The 14,757-nt window shown below is 40.3% G+C and overlaps 1 pseudogene; it reads left to right on the top strand.

Annotated features, from left to right (window-relative positions):
- The first annotated feature begins 7,033 nt into the window (after nt 1-7,033).
- LOC133650892 (neurexin-2-like) overlaps nt 7,034-14,757 on the top strand; it is a 489,617-nt pseudogene continuing 481,893 nt past the window's right edge.

Raw genomic sequence — 14,757 nt, forward strand, 5'->3', positions numbered from 1 at the left:
CTAGCATAGGTTGCAGTGTTTCCCACACATTTATTTGTGGCGGCCCGCCACGAAAGAATTACGTTCGCCACAAATAATAAAAAATAAAAATATATATATATATTTTTATTTTTATTTTTTTTTTGTCCTTTCAAGCTTCTCAGGCAAATCATATAGTTGATGTAGATGCCCATATAGGCTGTTCAGATTTACTCTACAAAAGAGAAGTGTAGGATACTTCTCTTGTTGCCTTATTTGTATTTGACCACTACTGTTTTCTGTTTATTTGTTACTGACTGTGGCAGGACATCTCTGCCTCTGTTTCACTTTATGTTGCTGGGGCCGTACTTATCAAGCTTCTTAGAATTACTCCTAAGAAGTCTGCTAAGAGTTGACTTAAGAGTAAATAAATTATTCGCTGAAAGCTGCACTTAAAAGTTAGTTATCAAGCGTCTTACTCACACTTTCAGCGAAGTGTAGGACTGAATCTTAAGTGTCACACTCAGAGCTGAATTACGACATTACTATGTGCCGTAAACGGAATTTTAGGTGACGTCATTTCTGTGTCCATAGAAATGACCAATCACGGAAGGGAATCCGTTGTCTAAGAATAAAGAAATATCTTGGAAATATTTAAGTGGACAATGGGAGTGTATATTTTGACAATAAACTACAAAATAATACAAAACAAACTAGTCCCCGCCGGCACTCACGCTACCGCTCCCTCTCTTCTATCGCCCACACACTCACTGACGTCACTCACCTCACGGCCACACACATACGCTACTGTCATAACATTTTCTTTCCAATTCATTAATTAGGCAACTAATTTGAAACTGGTGTGGGTGGCTCTATATATACTAGCCCACTGCAGCCACATGCAGAAATCAACATGGAATCGAAAAGTATTAAATCTGTGGCAAAAATAATACCCGCTCTGTCTAAACGATACCGTTTGATCAGCTGCTCGTCATCAAACAAATCCAGAACATCGTTCCGCTCCCTGAATGTTCGCACACGTCTCTCTCGCCTCAGTACCATCCCCTGCTGGCAACTCCTAACCACTTAAGACACCTCTGAAGGTCTCTTAAATATCGTGGAGAGTAGGAGTGATTCTTAGACTTAAGAACGTTGATAAAAAGCTTTTATTCTTAAGTTTGAGAGTAGGACTAAATTTCGCAAATTCTCAGGACTTAAGTGTAAAATGGCACTCTAAGAAGCTTGATAAGTACGGCCCCTGGTAATTAATATGGTTGTAGTAGTAGGCTAAAGTTAAATTATTTAGTATGCACTAATTAAAGGGGCAAAGCTTTAAGAGACATTTTAGCTTTTATATTTTATAAGATATATTTTTTGTAAGAACCACAATTAATATACTTCAGTGATTAACTTATTATTCAAATCTGTATATAAATATGTACATAAAGGGTAGTAATTATATTGTAAAATGGATGGATGGAGGGATGGATGGATGGATGGATGGATGGATGGATGGACGTTTAAAACAAAACTGTTATTATTAATTAGTAAGTATACATTTTTTTAGCCTTTTTAGAGAAAATCCTATCACTGTAGTAAATTATGCAAATTACTCGATTATGTCATGTAACCACGCCCATAGACACGCCCATAACCACGCCCCCACCGCCACAGGTATCTTGGCAGTTTATGGGAAACACTGGGTTGTTTTGTGTTATCGTGCTTTAGCGTCATTTCCTTTCTTTTGTTTACCAATTTTCTTTTTTTACACCGTTCTCGACACTTTCATTGGTGTGTTTGCTGGTGTTTTTGTGTATCTCTCATGTGACAAACTGCACTGCAGTCCCACTAGATGCTCTTTATGGAAATGTGTAAATATACTTAGCCCTGAAGGGGGTGGATGTGACTTTACAGAGCATTTCCAATAGCAGACTTCATAATTACTTTTCAAGTGGAGTTCTTTCATAAGTATAAATTCACTTGTGCAACCTTGGTGCCATCTCTCACCTGACACTTCATTAGGGACCTCTCTATAAATTTAATTAGATCCAAGAAAGGCTGTATCCAAAAATGTGCCTTTGCAAAAATATAAAAGAGAGCAGGTATCTGCCCAGATTTGCATCACTTGCGGCATCAATGAACGAGCTGCTAGAAGGAAAAGAAAGTTCAATTTGGATATGTTTTCGCAGTAGGATTCAAGGAATGTAATACAAGCTTGTATTATAAGCACAACACATTACAACCCAATCTAATAAAATGTGACACTGCCTTTAGGATTGTCTGTGTAAAAATGTAAACATGATTGTACATTGATACTGTGTCTCACAAAAACAACATATTCACATTCATGCAACCTTTTCAAGGGACAAAACTATACAATTAAAAATTTAATAATTTAGAGTAGTCAATGTACAGCTTGTAAAGCAGTATACATTTACCATTGACTGAAAATGACTCAAAACACAGACATTATTGTTGAAGTAGTCAGTCACTACAGGAATTTGCATATGTGCGGGATCGCACATTTTGGCTTATCAGCGTCATTTTTGGCAATTTAATTTGTGTCTAAGCACCCCGCAAACACACACGCCAACTGTCTAATCCAGGGATGCCCAAAGTGGGGCCAGTCGTGTCATTTTGTTTGGCCCGCCAAAGTGTGGCCATCAAATTTAATACATATTCATAATGACCTCTTTCAAGCGCCACAATCATTGATGGCATGTCCACAAGGCTACACTGTAAAAAAAAAAAAAAAAAAAAAAAAAAAAGGCAGTATATTTTACTGTATAAAAAACATCAATGGTACCATTTTTCCATTTACAGTAATGCATTGTAAAAACAGGGGACGCTCTATGGAAAAGGATAATCTTGGTCACCATGCTTCGCCTGCTTTCTATTATTAATACCTGAACGCTTAGAAAAGTAGCATCCTCCATACGTCTAATCTGTCTGGGAAACATTTCAAAGAGGTCAGATGAAATATGGAGAAGGAGCTGGTTACAGAACACCTGGGAATGGTGAAATTATGCAGAAAATAATTTTGTTGAATGTTTAAGGTACAAAATGTACATAAAAGATGCAGAGGTACATGTTAACTGAATTAGGCACACTACTTATATTTATTTATGTCAGCATGAAGCTAAATTTCTGCTGTTTGGCCCGCGGACCATCGACACATTTTCACTTTGGCTCTTGGAAGCCAAATGTTTGGGCACCACTGGTCTAGTCAAAACGAATGTTGGTTTCTAGTGTACAGCATGAACGTGTAACAATATGTCAACTCATTATTGCTTAAATGGCACAATTGTTGTCCCCCTGTGAAGCTCAGAGCTACTTTTGGTTCCTGTCTACAAAACTAAGCCTTCTGGGTAATTGAATACGTAAACAGTCACTCTCCTAGTTGACATGTATTTATATATGTATTTACGCTTTATTTAGCCAGATTAAAGTGTTTCTTTTTATAGTTATAATTATTACTATTAGTTGGAATTAAAACATTACAGTAATTTGACGATAAGCTCTGATTGTGTGCTTTTACTGCCATCTAGGGTCTACTTCTATGTCTGTGCGGTATAAAATGAGTAAAACAATACAGTATTTTTTTTTTTACCCAATTTTTGTTGAAAGTCCCGCTTTTTGAGGTTAAGTTTACAAGCGACACATAAACCATTGATAACAAATTCATAAAATCACAAGTTTATTCAATGTTCAGTTCAGTTCAGTTTCAGTTTATTTCGAACATGCATACAATACAATGTAATGCATCACACAATTCCAGTTGTTTCATTACAGCACGTCCAAAAAGGAGTAGGAAGAAGCAGAGCTTATTTAATCCTACCCCTTTTTTATATTTTAGCAATTGTATCCAATTATCTTGTTCTCTGTAACAGAACAGTGAACAAATAAATAGTATTACTATTATTAAATACATAAATAAACTGTGTCTCAAATGTTAAATGAAAGAAGGAAGAAAATATCCTCACGACGCCTGAATTCTTGCCGCAACTTTCTGAACAAGCTGTTGTGAAATCAGGCATTTCAGGCCACAACGATCACAAAAAAAAAGCCTGTGAAATCCTGGAGGGGCTGACGAGTAGACAACACAAGTGTGGCAAGATGACAGTACCTTGTAGGGGTGTGGGGAAAAAATAGATTTGAATTCGAATCGCGATTCTCACGTTGTGCGATTCAGAATCTATTCTCATTTTTAAAAAATCGATTATTTTAAAAAAAAATTGCATTTTTTTTTTTTTTAATTTAATTTTTTTTTTTTAATTTAATTAATCAATCCATCAAAACAATACAAAGCAATACCATAACAATGCAATCAAATTCCAAAACCAAACCCGACCCAGCAACATTTAGAACTGCAATAAACAGAGCAATTGAGAGGAGACACAAACACGACACAGAACAAACCAAAAGTAGTGCAACAAAAATTAATATTATGAACAACAGTATCAATATTAGTTACAATTTCAACATAGCAGTGATTAAAAATCCCTTATCGACATTATCATTAGACATTTATAAAAAAATTTAAAAAAGAACAATAGTGTCACAGTGGCTTACACTTGCATCGCATCTCATAAGCTTGACAACACACTGTGTCCAATATTTTCACAAAGATAAAATAAGTCATATTTTTGGTTCATTTAATAGTTAAAACAAATGTACATTATTGCAATCAGTTGATAAAACATTGTCCTTTACAATTATAAAAGCTTTTTACATAAATCTACTACTCTGCTTGCATGTCAGCAGACTGGGGTAGATCCTGCTGAAATCCTATGTATTGAATGAGTAGAGAATCATTTTGAATCGGGAAAAATAGTTTTTGAATCGAGAATCGTGTTGAATTGAAAAAAAAAATCGATTTTGAATCGAATCGTGACCCAAGAATCGATATTGAATCAAATCGTGGGACACCCAAAGTTTCATAGCCCTAATACCTTGCCTGAGCAATGAGTAGTGTCGTGGTCGAGGGCCGCATTAGTGCTGCCGCCACTGAGGAGCTGCGGTTCATTGAGAGAAAACTGACATTGCGACACGTTTAATGATCCTCTTCCCAGGGTAATTGGTCCGCCAGGCATTTTTTCCAATCCGGACTCGAACCTATCTAACCTGCAAGCAAAAGGAAAGTGGAGAAACGCAACAATGTTGAATATCCACCAGCCCTCATGGAGGAGTGGAAGAGGATCAAGGCAGTGCTAAGCAATGCACTCACACTCAATATTCATACTTTTGTTAACAATTTCAATTAGAACACGATCACTGTCCATTTTACACAGCAATGGCTGTATATGTCATGGTCCGAGCGCACCTCCAAGCGCGTTCCTGCGCGCGCCACTCCGACTGCAGCAGGCAGCTGCTTTCCATCAGCAATCTACACACCTGTCGCTGATGAGCTTCCGGGGCTCCTTAAGCCAGTGCAAACCTGCGTTCCGGGCCAGAATGTAGCGACTTGTTCCCGTACACAGCATTCCTCCGTGCCCGCATTACGAGCTGTGTGTCTCGTCTCCCCGTATTCCCTGTGGTTCCTTGGCTGCCTCTTGGATCTCGACCTCCCACCTGGACACGGACTTTGACGCCTCTCTCCCGCGCTTGACCTTACGCCTGCCCACAGACCTGCCTTGCCCCCTCTTACCATACAATACCAAATTTATTTATGAAGCCCTTTAAAAACAACCACAGTTGAAGAACAAAGGGCTGTGCACCACAAAGAAATACAGGCAAAGGACAGACTAACAAAATATTTAAAACAGAGGTAAAATACACATTGAAAAAGCAAATACAAATTATCTTAAGAACAATTTATTAAATACAAAGCAGTTGAAATGGTAAAAACAGTTTAAAGTCTCATGCTGGGTTAAAAGCCAGTGAGTAAAAATGAGTTTTAAGAAGGGTCTTAAAAGTGTCACATGGAGAGGCAGATCGTTCCAGAGTTTGGGGCCCGCAACAGAGAAGGCTCTGTCCCCTCTAAGCCCCTCTTGGACTTTTGCACCTTGCTCAACACTTCCGGTAACACTCCTCAGTTAATTTCCACACATAGTCGCACACATACATAGTTTGGATGAATTACACGCCTCCTTTTCCTTGTAAATATATGATAAATAGAGTTAAAATGACATCCCTGCTGCCTGTGCCGTCTTCTTCCCCTGTACACGTAACAGTATGTTGATTTAATCCAGTGATTCTCAAACTTTTTCTGTCAGGCCCCCCTTCCGATGAAAAAAAAACTATTCCCCCCCCCCCCCCCCCCCACCCCACACACCAACAAAAGTCACAATAGTCACAGAATTAGTCAAGTTTAGATTTATTGACATAACATAAATTTATTTTTCAAAAAGATAAAACATTTTAAAGTATTGAACTCACTTTACAATCTGTGCAAAAAATTGAAAGAAAATGCAGCCATTTGGTAAAAAGATGAACAGTTACCTTATTTAAAAAAAAAGAAGTTTTATCACAGCGTTAGTGGCTGCAATGAGCACATTTTTTTCAAAGCGGGTTTGCAGGCTTGATACTGCCACTCTTAAGTCATGCTCAATGTTGAGTTGAGATTAGAAATTAGGGTAGCCAACCTCTTTCTGATATTTGTGTCTTCTGCTTTCTGACTCGCGGTGGGCGAGCGGCACAACGCGATTTATTTATTACGTCGGCATATAGAGATGGTGTTCCGCCGTAAGAGACATTATTTATTCCTCTTTATTTGATGCTTGTCTGGGTTTTTAAATGAAATGACATATGTATTTGTATAAAAAAAATAATACAAAAAAATTGTTAAAAAAACTTCTCCTCACTTGCGCCCCAGTCATGCCTCTGCGCCCCCCACTTTGAGAACCATCTGAGCAGACAGCTGCTGCACACTGACTACTCTAAATCGTTACAAAGTTTTTTTTAATTTTTTTATTGTGCTTAGATATGTAAACATGCATCTCAACTGTAGCATGCACGACAAACATGCACGCACCAGTAACGCCCGTCGTAACCCCGCCACGGCAACGCGACGCTTGTCGGTGTAACGGTGAGCTCCATTGGTCCACAGCGGCTGACCGCGCCCTCAACCCGGCCGAGCTACCTCGCCAACTATTAGCATCAAGTGTCAGGGAAGAGGCGGCCCCCCGATGCCGATGCTGATGATGAGGATGAGGATGGGGAGGAGGATGCTGCGGAGGAGAGGAAGCATCTTTGTCTGCACGGAGAAGCTCATCGGGGCTTCCCTCGCTCTTGCCTTCCTCCGCGCATAGAGCAGATAAGAAAACAACCTTATACCACTCTGAAGATATTTTTTTTTTGGTAATGTCTACCGCTTTTGTCTCATCTTGATACAGGATTTTTATTAATTTTTTTCGTCCTCTTTTGTGCTCTCTCTGGCCGGCCGGAATACAACAACAACAAAAAGCCCTTCGCTGCTGTGTCGGCTCGCTGGATGACGCTCAGGTAAATGACGCCGCACACCTCCCACACTCAAGCCGCACAATGCGCCTTCTCAACCGGCTTTAAACGGCAACAAAAAAATGTAAAAGAAAAATTAAAAAAAATCTCCGGATATTCTATTCATAAATGCGTTTTTTTTAATCCAAAGTCACCAGTCCGGAGTTTTTGTTGTTACTGCGGTCTATTCCAATTCCACCAATTATTTGCACTTTTCCCCATATGACATGTCGCCTTGCTGGAGGAGAAGTGTTTATAAAAAAAAAAAAAAAAAAATTGTCCTGTCTGAACTATAAGGTTTTTCTTATCAGTGATACTGGAGAGTACGCCCCCGCCACCCGCAAATAAATTAAGCACAAACACGGCTGAGGTCACTTATTAATTGCATGCCGGGAGACATGCAGTCTGCACGGCGGTGCTGCTGGATGATGGTTGGCATCAAGGCTGCAGCCACCAGCAAGAACCGGAGCCAAGCAAGCCCATTGTGTGATGATGATGATTACGTTACTGGCTTCATGTGGCCTAAAGGTGCAGGTGAAGGTGCTGCATGCACCCCCCACCCAAAAAATAATGCTTCTGGTATTTGTTATGAAGAGAGACCACTTTCAAGATGTGTCCCATCTAGTTTTTTGGTTTTACTACTAGAATTAGGAAAACTTGAGCATGAACTGCTGCTGCCACTTAAAGAACACAAACATTAGTTTTCATTGAAAAGACAAAAACAAAACAAAACACTGAGGTGTCACATCTGATGAAGGATGATATGTTTGCTTGTTCTGTTAGGTGCTTGTCGACTCACCGGCCACCTTATCAGCGCGGTGCAGGTTATTGTAAATTCAAAGATAATGGGCCTGTCAGAGACGTATTACCGTATTGATCCCAATATGCTGGGGTGTTGCAGGGGGGCACGGCACTTTCGGGGGAGGCCAAGGTTGAGTTTCGAGGGACGTTTTGGCTTTGTTTCACTCGCCATGCATCCGCAGCTTTTGTGAGTCACGTATATTGGATACGGGAAGTCAACACAAGTGGTGATTGCTGTGTGTGATACGGAAAAGGGGTACAGCTGACTGCTGTACTTCTTCCTACTTCCTATCAGACATGTTGAAATATGTGTCCGAATATGGGAATATGTTCGAAATTACCCTAAATCAAACCAAAAAAAGATACCCTTGTTTTTGGCACCATTTTAACATGTAACATGCCTTTAAAAAACCTGAACAATTTTAGATTAGAAATATTGTATAAAACAATACAATATAATGTTCAACAAGTACAGTAGTTTTATGAAGTAATGTAATAATATTCTACAGCTTTGACCTTGGATTTCTCCCTCCAGCTGCTTCACCATCAAACACACTGTCAGCAGCTTTACCATATTTTCATGGATAAATGTTTGTCATTTAGATATTATTTTAACATTCTTGGCTGACGTTAAACTCCTTCTGCTTCAGTATGGTGCAGAATCTCAGAGATACGTTTGAATTGCTTTGCCAAGTTATTAATTTCTTTTTTAATTTTTATTCAATAGATATCATCCACTTCTTTTCCTCAGCAATGTCCTTCACACTCACTTTCTTTCATCCCATGCTTGGAAAACAAAGCGAGTAAGACCGGATGTTTTAGGCGGATCTTACGGGACTCACTGTGACAGTTGCTAGGCCAACTAGTGGTGGGGATGCTCGTAACTCCAATTTTTATTTGCACCCTAAAAAGAATAACAATTAGACGAGACACAGCTCTTATCTCAAAAAACTCTTAAGTTGTGGCACTTTAAGTTCTGCTACTACTGTAGTTACTATATAATAGAATATAATTTATCCTGCACTACCATGAGCTATTGCAACAAAATGTTGTTCCTATCTGTACTGTAAAGTTCAAATTTGAATGACAATAATAAGGAAGTCTAGGTCTAAGTCAAAGATACAACTTTTATCATATTTCTTAACTGCCCAACAGTTGTTTAAAAACTCTGATTCATTGACCACCGTTGTTTCAAACGTAGCATCATAACTTCTTTTTTTCATGTGTGGATGTGTGTCTCCCCAGTGCATTTATAGGTCACTGGCGTGTTAGTGTGTGACAGGAAGAAAAGCTATGATTCATTTAGTGAGACGTAGCTTGGCACCACCTGTTGGTTCGCATACATCTCCAGATAGAATAAAAAAATAACTTTTTCTTTATGAAGGTCAGTACATGTTTGTACAAACCCCGTTTCCATATGAGTTGGGAAATTGTGTTGGATGTAAATATAAACGGAATACAATGATTTGCAAATCCTTTTCAACCCAAGATGGCGGCGCATGGGTATGCTGCGGCTATGCTAACGCTCTTGGGATTGTAGAGCGATTTGGCAAAAAACACCCGTCATTTCTGTCAATTTCATGGCTGGCTCAAAGCGTGAACACTCGGTGATCACATACGACCGACAGACAATTCTGGATGTGGATGGATCGGGTCGTTATAGACTGAAAGATGCATGTACGGTGGACCTCCTCGCTAGCATGGGAATACTTCGTGGGCTACATCGAGCGGCCTTTGTAGCAGCGGAGTCAAGTGCTAGCGGTGACCGCCAATGGAGACGACATAAGCGGTGCGAGCGGAAGCAGAAGCGGGGATGCCGAGCGGGGCTAACAACAAAGAGAAAAGCTAACCAAAGAAGCGTGGAGTCTCCGGGTAAGAAGCCATTTAAACTAGAACTAGCCGGCGTCAGGCTGGATAATTCCTGCACACATAGCAATTCTCTTAGAATAGAACACAACTCACATAATGTTTTTTCTTTTGTGACCGTGTCAGAGGCAGACATACATTGTACTGAGGTAGCTAACTATGATGCGTTCAGTTTATCGCAACATCAAGCATACAATCTGAATATCCCCGTCGTATCAATTCCTAGATATGGTCGAAACTATTTAAAGTGCAATACGCATAATAAACGCAACATTATTAATATTGCTACTTCGGATAATTTCAACAAACAATCCTCAAAACAGCCCACTACCTATAATATGGGCTTTTTAAACATAAGATCATTATCTTCCAAAACGTTATTAGTTAATGAAGTCATTAGAGACAACAAACTTGACGTCGTTGGTCTCGCCGAGACCTGGCTCAAACCAGACGATTTTTTTGCGCTAAATGAGGCATCTCCTCCTAACTATACCAATACACATGTTGCCCGACCTCTTAAAAGGGGGGGGGGGGGGGGGGGGGGTGTCGCACTAATATACAATGAAAACTATAATCTTACACCTAACCTAAATAATAAATATAACTCGTTTGAGGTGCTCACTTTGAGGTTTGTCACACCGCTGCCTCTCCACCTGGCTGTTATCTACCGCCCCCCTGGGCCCTATTCGGACTTCATCAGTGAATTCTCAGAGTTTGTTGCTGATCTAGTGACGCACGCCGACAATATAATCATAATGGGGGACTTTAATATCCATATGAATACCCCATCGGACCCTCCATGCGTGGCGCTCCAGACTATAATTGATAGCTGTGGTCTTACACAAATAATAAATGAACCCATGCATCGCAACGGTAATACGATAGATCTAGTGCTTGTCAGGGGTGTCACCACCTCTAAAGTTACGATACTCCCGTACACTAAAGTAATGTCCGATCATTACCTTATAAAATTCGAAGTTCTGACTCATTGTCAACAAACTAATAATAATAATAATAACTACTATAGCAGCCGCAACATTAATGCTGCCACAACGACGACTCTTACTGACCTACTGCCTTCGGTAAAGGCACCATTCCCAAATTATGTGGGCTCCATTGATAACCTCACTAACAACTTTAATGACGCCCTGCGCGACACCATTGATATTGTAGCACCGCTAAAGCTAAAAAGGGCCCCTAAAAGGCGTACCCCATGGTTTACAGAAGAAACTAAAGCCCAGAAATTATCATGTAGAAAGCTGGAACGCAAATGGCGTGCGACTAAACTTGAGGTTTTCCATCAAGCATGGTGTGATAGTTTAATAACTTATAAACGCATGCTTACCTCAGCTAAAGCTAAATATTACTCAAATCTCATCCACCTCAACAAAAATGATCCTACATTTTTGTTTAGGGCAGTAGCATCGCTAACCCAACAAGGGACTCCTCCCAGTAGCTCCACCCACTCAGCAGATGACTTTATGAATTTCTTTAATAAGAAAATTGAAGTCATTAGAAAAGAGATTAAAGACAATGCATCTCAGCTACAACTGGGTTCTATTAACACAGATACGACTGTATATACGACGGATACCGCCCTCCAAAATAGTTTCTCTCTCTTTGATGAAATAACATTGGAGGAATTGTCAAAATGTGTAAATGGGACAAAACAAACAACATGTTTACTTGACCCAATTACCTGGGAAACTTATCAAGGAGCTTTTTGTATTACTAGGTCCATCAGTGTTAAATATTATAAACTTATCACTTTCCTCTGGCACTGTTCCCCTATCATTCAAAAAAGCAGTTATTCATCCTCTACTCAAAAGACCTAACCTCGATCCTGATCTCCTGGTAAACTACCGGCCGGTGTCCCACCTTCCGTTTATCTCGAAAATCCTCGAAAAAATTGTAGCACAGCAGCTAAATGAACACTTAGCATCTAACAATCTCTGTGAACCTTTTTAGTCCGGTTTCAGGGCAAATCACTCTACGGAGACAGCCCTCGCAAAAATGACTAATGATCTATTGCTAACGATGGATTCTGATGCGTCATCTATGTTGCTGCTTCTTGATCTTAGCGCCGCTTTCGATACTGTTGATCATAATATTTTATTAGAGCGTATCAAAACGCGTATTGGGATGACAGACTTAGCCTTGTCTTGGTTTAACTCTTATCTTACTGACAGGATGCAGTGTGTCTCCCATAACAATGTGACCTCGGACTATGTTAAGGTAACGTACGGAGTTCCCCAGGGTTCGGTTCTTGGCCCTGCACTCTTTAGTATTTACATGCTGCCGCTAGGTGACATCATACGCAAATACGGTGTTAGCTTTCACTGTTATGCTGATGACACCCAACTCTACATGCCCCTAAAGCTGACCAACACGCCGGATTGTAGTCAGCTGGAGGCGTGTCTTAATGAAATCAAACAATGGATGTCCGCTAACTTTTTGCAACTCAACGCTAAGAAAACGGAAATGCTGATTATCGGTCCTGCTCAACACCGACATATATTTAATAATACCACCTTAACATTTGACAACCAAACAATTAAACAAGGCGACTCGGTACAGAATCTGGGTATTATCTTCGACCCAACTCTCTCGTTTGAGTCGCACATTAAGAGTGTTACTAAAACGGCCTTCTTTCATCTCCGTAATATCGCTAAAATTCGTCCCATTTTGTCCACAAGCGATGCTGAGATCATTATCCATGCGTTCGTTACATCTCGTCTCGATTACTGTAACGTTTTATTTTCGGGCCTCCCTATGTCTAGCATTAAAAGATTACAGATGGTACAAAATGCGGCTGCTAGATTTTTGACAAAAAACAAGGTTTCTCATAGTCATTCACATTGACGTCCCACTGGGGTGAGTTTTCCTTGCCCGTATGTGGGCTCTGTACCGAGGATGTCGTTGTGGCTTGTACAGCCCTTTGAGACACTTGTGATTTAGGGCTATATAAATAAACATTGATTGATGATTGATTGAACCCATATTCAATTGAATGCACTACAAAGACAAGATATTTGATGTTCAAACTCATAAACTTTTTTTTTTTTTTGCAAATAATAATTAACTTAGAATTTCCTGGCTCAAACACGTGCCAAAGTAGTTGGGAAAGGGCATGTTCACCACTGTGTTACATGGCCTTTCCTTTTAACAATACTCAGTAAAAGTTTGGGAACTGAGGAGACACATTTTTTAAGCTTCTCCGGTGGAACTCTTTCCTTTTCTTGCTTGATGTACAGTTTAAGTTGTTCAACAGTCCGAGGATCTCTGTTGTGGTATTTTAGGCTTCATAATGCGCCACACATTGTCAGTGGGAGACAGGTCTGGACTACAGGCAGGCCAGTCTAGTACCCGCACTCTTTTACTATGAAGCCACGTTGATGTAACACGTGGCTTGTCATTGTCTTGCTGAAATAAGCAGGGGCATCCATGGTAACGTTGCTTGGATGGCAACATATGTTGCTCCAAAACCTGTATGTACCTTTCAGCATTAATGGCGCCTTCACAGATGTGTAAGTTACTCATGTCTTGGGCACTAATACACCCCCATACCATCACAGATGCTGGCTTTTCAACTTTGCGCCTATAACAATCCGGATGGTTCTTTTCCTCTTTGGTCCGGAGGACACAACGTCCACAGTTTCCAAAAACAATTTTAAATGTGGACTCGTCAGACCACAGAACACTTTTCCACTTTGTATCAGTCCATCTTAGATGAGCTCAGGCCCAGCGAAGCCGACGGCGTTTCTGGGTGTTGTTGATAAACAGTTTTCGCCTTGCATAGGAGAGTTTTAACTTGCACTTACAGATGTAGCGACCAACTGTAGTTACTGACAGTGGGTTTCTGAAGTGTTCCTGAGCCCATGTGGTGATATCCTTTACACACTGATGTCGCTTGTTGATGCAGTACAGCCTGAAGGATCGAAGGTCACGGGCTTAGCTGCTTACGTGCAGTGATTTCTCCAGATTCTCTGAACCCTTTGATGATATTACAGACCGTAGATGGTGAAATCCCTAAATTCCTTGCAATAGCTGGTTGAGAAAGATTTTTCTTAAAGTGTTCAACAATTTGCTCACGCATTTGTTGACAAACTGGTGACCCTCGCCCAATCCTCTTTTGTGAATGACTGAGCATTTCATGGAATCTACTTTTATACCCAATCATGGCACCCACCTGTTCCCAATTTGCCTGTTCACCTGTGGGATGTTCCAAATAAGTGTTTGATGAGCATTTCTCAACTTTTTCAGTATCAGTGGCCTAGTGGTTAGAGTGTCCGCCCTGAGATCGGTAGGTTGGAGTTCAAATCCCAGCCGTGTCATACCAAAGACTATAAAAATGGGACCCATAACCTCCCTGCTTGGCACTCAGCAACACGGGTTGGAGTTGGGGGTTAAATCACCAAAATGATTCCCGGGCGCGGCGCCGCTGCTGCCCACTGCTCCCCAAGGGGATGGGTCAAATGCAGAGGACAAATTTCACCACATCTAGTGTGTGTGTGTGTGACAATCATTGGTACTTTAATCTTTAAAACTTTAATCTTTATTTATTGCCACCTTTCCCAACTTCTTTGTCACGTGTTGCTGGCATCAAATTCTAAAGTTAATGATTATTTTGCGAAAAAATAAATGTTTATCAGTTTGAACATCAAATATTTTGTCTTTGTAGCATATTCAACTGAA

This window comes from Entelurus aequoreus, linkage group LG05, assembly GCF_033978785.1.
Source record: "Entelurus aequoreus isolate RoL-2023_Sb linkage group LG05, RoL_Eaeq_v1.1, whole genome shotgun sequence".
Taxonomy (NCBI): domain Eukaryota; kingdom Metazoa; phylum Chordata; class Actinopteri; order Syngnathiformes; family Syngnathidae; genus Entelurus; species Entelurus aequoreus.